Genomic DNA, 6,000 nt, shown 5'->3' with positions numbered 1-6,000 from the left:
ATGGTTTAAAAGCAGTTTTAAATTTAGCAAATCGCGGAATTCTGTTTTTTTTTAATTTTCGTATTGTTTTCGCTCCAGTTTTTGAACCGTTTATCGAAATGAGGCGTGTGATACGTCGTTGGAAAGCTATGGACGAGGTGCAACTTCTATTTGTTGAAATGATTTTGAGATTCTTTGTGGTTTTTAGTTAATTTTGAAAATTGTGCGGCTGGCGACGAGAGACAACGGCCGTTTTTCATGAATTTTTTACGAACCACTGGTCAAAATGATTCAAACGTTACGCTGCTAGAGAGATATCGTCGAGACGCAACATTTTCATGTAGAACACTCTCTTTAATTCCTTACGGTTTAAGAGCAATTTTGAAAATACGAAAACACGGACACTCTATTTTTTGCGACACCAAAATCGACGAGTGAACCGCATCAGACACATGGACGCACTGCTTCAAACTGAGAACCACACTGCATTGGACGGGCAAGCGAGCTGCATGGTTCTTGTACTCTTTTTCTAAAAAAAATATGAATGATTTCTTTTTTTACGAATGAGAGTGCACCGCAGAGATGAGGCCAAGTGAACCACATCAAGAGGGAAAGTAAAACGCAACACGAGTCTAAGTGAAACGTTGAACCATATCATTTTTTGCGGTTTTTTTAACTTTTTTTTATAAATGCATCCGAGCTGCATGGTGAGAGCTAGTGAGCTTCATCTTTTTTGGTCATATTTCTTTTTTATTTACCCTATTTTTTGTTTTTTCTAATTTCCATTTGATTAACCTGTTTGGATGAGGGAGGAGTGTAAACTACATGTTGTTTATTCGAAAAGAGCCAAAGCGTACTTCATGAATTGGGAAACATCTTTTCTTTTTATCAGAAGTGGACTGTGGAGTCCCTCGAAGTGCACTGCATTGTAGTTTCCTTTTTCCAGCTATTTTGCCAAAGTGGGCAACTTTTGCAATTAACACAGTGAACCGCATCAGACAGAAAATGGCACTGCTTTAGACTAAAAACGCACTGCATTAAGCAGGCAATTGAAACATAACATTTTTTGCATGTCCCATTGGGCGTAAGTCAACCGCTAACTACCGAAAGTGAGCAGTAACACTCTCAAAAGTGAATGGCATTACTTTTTGTTGTCAATGGGAATTGGGTAGTGTTTGTAGCGTGAGTGAACTCCTAGAGTTCAAAGTATACTGAATATATCAAGCGAACCCCCACGCATATAAAAAGTGCACTGCATTTTTACTTTAATTTTTTAGCCATCATTTTTTATCAATACATTTTATTTCTTTCGTAATCTGAACCTCAACAAGTTCTCTGAACTACGAGCGCGGCCAGAGTAGACCTCATCACGGGGACTGCACAACTAATTGCAAAATTACAAGGGTGACGCACAAGTAAACTGCCCATACCAATAGAAATGTTGTTTTTTCTATTTTTTCACTCATACGTCGGATGGAACGAACTTTATCTAAAATGTGTACTTGTCACGAAGGTTTCTTTCTATTTTTCTACAACTTCAGTTCAGTTCACTTACAAATAAAATGAACTTTCTTGAACCAAATAATGAAGCTTCTTTGCAAGCACATACGCACCACACCTTACAATCTTTTACAATATGAAAAGGCATAAAATGGAGTAAGTTGATGTAGACGCAACAGAGGCATCTGACAAAACCAGGGAGCTGCAAGCAATGCGTCGACAAGCTGCACTAGCACACCGCACACACAAGGGGAGCTGCACACGCACACGCACGTGAGCTGCACACCATGAGTCACTGCGGCCATGAACTGCACATGGATCAAGGTGACCCGCATCTAGCTAGTGGAGGACGCCGCGAACTGCACATCTAGTGTATTAGTTGCTGCAGTTTTGAGGACCACCGTGTGCAGCGGACAGATGTTCTGCTGCAAACGCGACGTGACGCCGCGGGTGAGCACTGAACCTCATCACGCATGTCCCCTAGCTGCACGACCACGTTCATTGGACTTTAGTGAGGTAGAGGCGGCCTTATTGAATGGCAGTAGTCGACCTTTTCTTGCATGACAGGGACCCTTCGCACTGCATCAACCCGGCAACCGAGCTCGCGCAAAAACTATTCTGAGCCGCACCGCACGACGAGGTGCACTACACCATGTATCCCCAGTGAACCACACTGGCACAACATCCACATACAGAAGCCGGAGGCTAACGACACAGGGGTGGCGAGGCGGTTCAGAGAAAGAGCGGCATAGGAGGTGGGACGGGGGCTGCTCGGGACGGCGTGTAGGGTAAGATGGCGGCATGTTGGGTAGGGCGGACGGTGGCGGGGTTGTCGGTGGGGCTTCGGCGCGCTGAAGAAGGTGGTAGGAGGAGGCGATGGCTGGGGAGGAAGAAGGTTGGAGGTGGGCACGGGAAGCGGGAGGGGAGGAAGAAGGTTGGAGATGGGCACGAGAAGCGGGAGGGAAGGGATGGTGTGAGGGTCGGGGAGGTAGGTGAGATGCGGGGACGGGGGTTCGTTTTTGTGTTGTGCTAGTTGTTACCCACTATTATTCTAATAACACTAGCTTATTCTGATAACACCTGCCCAACCTGCTCAGCCCCCGAACCGGAAACAACTAGCATAGCACAAAAAGGAACTCCCTTCCCTACATCTCACCTACCTCCCCGACCCGCACACCTTCCCTCCCCTCCTGCTTCCCGTGCCCACCTCCAACCTTCTTCTCCCCAGCCATCGCCTCCTCCTGCCACCTTCTTTAGCGCGTCGGAGCCCCACCGGCAACCCCGCCACTGGCTGCCCTACCCAACACGCCGCCATTTTACCCTACACGTCGTCCCTAGCAGCCCCACTTCCCACCTCCTGATCTAGCCACCCGAGATCCATCGCCTCCAGCTATAGCTCCGGCGCCGCCCTCTTGTGAGGCACCCCCTGCCTTTGGATCCGGCAAGCCGCGTACTCATGCGATGCGCCGCCGCCGCCCTCCTACGACGGGCCCCTGCCTTCGGATCCGGCAAGCCGCATCCTCCTGCGACGCGCCGCTGCCATCCTCCTGCGACGGGCCCCTGCCTTCAGATCCGGCAAGCCGCGTTCTCCTGCGACGCGTCGACGCCGCGGCGAGAACCATCCGGCTGCCATACCTCCTAACCTTGTTCGCCCCGGATCCAAAAGAGCACATGGCACAGCGCCCACCTCCTCCGCCCTGGATCCATGGAGCCCCAAATCCCCCTCCCATTCGTGGATTATTTCTTCCCCTCCATGGATTGTTGCTCGTTGGCCTCCGCCGAACCTCCCGACCTCGTATCATCCTATGCTGCTCTTTCTCTGAACCGCCTCGCCACCCCTGTGCCGTTGGCCTCCGGCTTTTGTACGTGGCTGCCGTGCCAGTGTGGTTCACTGGGGATACATGATGAAGTGCACCTCGTCGTGCGGTGCGGCTCAAAACATTTTTTGTGTGTGGCTCGGTTGCCGGGTTGATGCAGTGCGAAGGACCCTATCATGCAAGAACAGGTCGACTACTGCCATTCAATAAGGCCGCCTCTGCCTCATTGCAGTCCAACGAACGTGGTCGTGCAGCTAGGGGACATGTGTGATGAGGTTCAGTGCTCACCCGCGGCGTCCCGTCGCGTTTGCAGCGGAACATCTGTCTGCTGCACACTGCGGTCCTCAAAACTGCAGCAACCGCTGCGCTCCCTCCCCATGTGCCTTCCATGTGTAGTTTGCGGCGTCCTCCACCAGCTAGATGCGGGTCACTTTGATCCATGTGCAGTTCATGGCCGCAGTGACTCGTGGCGTGCAGCTCGTGTGCGCGTGCGTGTGCAGCTCCCCTTGTGTGTGCGGTGTGCAAGTGCAACTCATCAACGCATTGCTTGCAGCTCCCTGGTTTTGTCAGATGCCTCTGCTGCGCCTACATGAAAGCACTCCATTTTATGCCTTTTCATATTGTAAAATATTGTAAGGTGTGGTGCGTATGTGCTTGCAAAGAAGCTCCGTTATTTGGTTCAAGAAAGTTTATTTTAATTGTAAGTGAACTGAACTGAAGTTGTAGAAAAATAGAAAGAAACCTTCGGTACAAGTACACTTTTTTTAGATAAAGTTCGTTCCATCCGACGTATGAGTGAAAAAATAGAAAAAACAACAACATTTCTATTGGTATGGGCAGTTTACTTGTGCGTCACCCTTGTAATTTTGCAATTAGTTGTGCAGTCCGCGTGATGCGGTCTACTCTGGCCGTGCTCGTAGTTCAGAGAACTTGTTGAGGTTCATATTACGAAAGAAATAAAATGTATTGATAAAAAATGATGGCTAAAAAAGTAAAGTAAAAATGCAGTGCACTTTTTATATGCGTGGGGGTTCGCTTGATATAGTGAGTATACTTTGAACTCTAGGAGTTCACTCACGCACAAACACTACCCAATTCCCATTGACAACAAAAAGTTATGCCGTTCACTTTTGAGAGTGTTACTGCTCACTTTCGGTAGTTAGCGGTTGACTTACGCCCAATGGGACATACAAAAAATGTTATGTTTCAATTGCCTGCTTAATGCAGTGCGTTTTTAGTCTAAAGCAGTGCGGTTTTCTGTCTGATGCGGTTCACTGTGTTAATTGCAAAAGTTGCCCGCTTTGGCAAAACAGCTGGAGAAAAAGAAAACTACAATGCAGTGCACTTCGAGGGACTCCACGGTCCACTTTTGATAATAAAAAGATGTTTCCCAATTCATGAAGTACGCTTTGGCTCTTTTCGAATAAACAACATGCAGTTTACACTCCTCCCTCGTCCAAATAGGTTAATCAAATGGAAATTAGAAAAAACAAAAAAATAGGGTAAATAAAAAGAAATATAATAAAGACCAAAAAAGATGAAGCTCACTAGCTCACACCATGCAGCTCGGATGCATTTATAAAAGAAGTTTAAAAATGGCAAAAAATGATATGGTTCAACGTTTCACTTAGACTCGTGTTGTGTTTTACTTTCCCTCTTGATGTGGTTCACTTGGCCTCATCTCTGCGGTCCACTCTCATTCATAAAAAAATAACTCATTCATAAAAATAAAATAGAAAAAGAGTACAAGAACCATGTAGCTCACTTGCCCGTCCGATGCAGCGCGGTTTTCATTCTGAAGCAGCGTGTCCATGTGTCTGATGCGGTTCACTTGTCGATTTTGGTGTCGCGAAAAACAGAGTGTCCGCGTTTTCGTATTTTTAAAACTGCTCTTAAACCGTAAGGAATTAGAGAGAGTGTTCTACATGAAAGATTTGTGTGTCGGCGGTATCTTTCCAGCGGCGTAACATTTGAATCATTTCGACCAGCGGTTTGTAAAAATTTCGTGAAAAATGGTCGCTGTCTCTTGTCGCCAGCTACACGATTTTCAAAATTAACTAAAAACCGCAAGGAATCTCAAAATCATTTCAACATATAAAACTTGCGCCTCGTCCGTAGCTTTCCATCGGCGTATCACATGCCTCGTTTCGACAAACGGTTCAAAAACTGGAGCGAAAACTATACGAAAATTACAAAAAAATCGAAAAAACAGAATTCTGCGTTTTACTAAATTTAAAACTGCTTTTAAACCGTAACGAATTAGAGAAAATAATAGATATGAAAAAGATGCGCCTCGATGATATCTTTCCAAATGTCTATCATTTGCTTCATTCCAACGAGCGGTCTAGAAAAAAACGCGAAAAAACGCTCTCTGCCACTCATCATGCGCCGCACCATTTTCAAAACTGCTCTTAAACCGTGAGGAATCTCGGAAAGTGTTCAACATGGCAAAGTTGCGCCTAATCGATAGCTTCTAAACGGTATATTACGCACCTCGTTCCAATAAACGGTTGAAAAATAGAACGAAAAAGGTATAAAAAAACACCGCATGCGATTTTTTCCGACACGAAGTTCACCAGTCTCTGTATTGCAGTACCCCTGCTATTGAAAGTGCAGTGCCCTCGCATTAAGAATGCAATGCAAAAGTGTTATCAGAATAGTTATTCTGCTAATATTAGCAGAATAGACCAGCTGTATATATATA

Source organism: Triticum aestivum, chromosome 1A, assembly GCF_018294505.1.
Source record: "Triticum aestivum cultivar Chinese Spring chromosome 1A, IWGSC CS RefSeq v2.1, whole genome shotgun sequence".
Taxonomy (NCBI): Eukaryota; Viridiplantae; Streptophyta; class Magnoliopsida; order Poales; family Poaceae; genus Triticum; species Triticum aestivum.
This window is presented reverse-complemented; position numbering follows the sequence as displayed.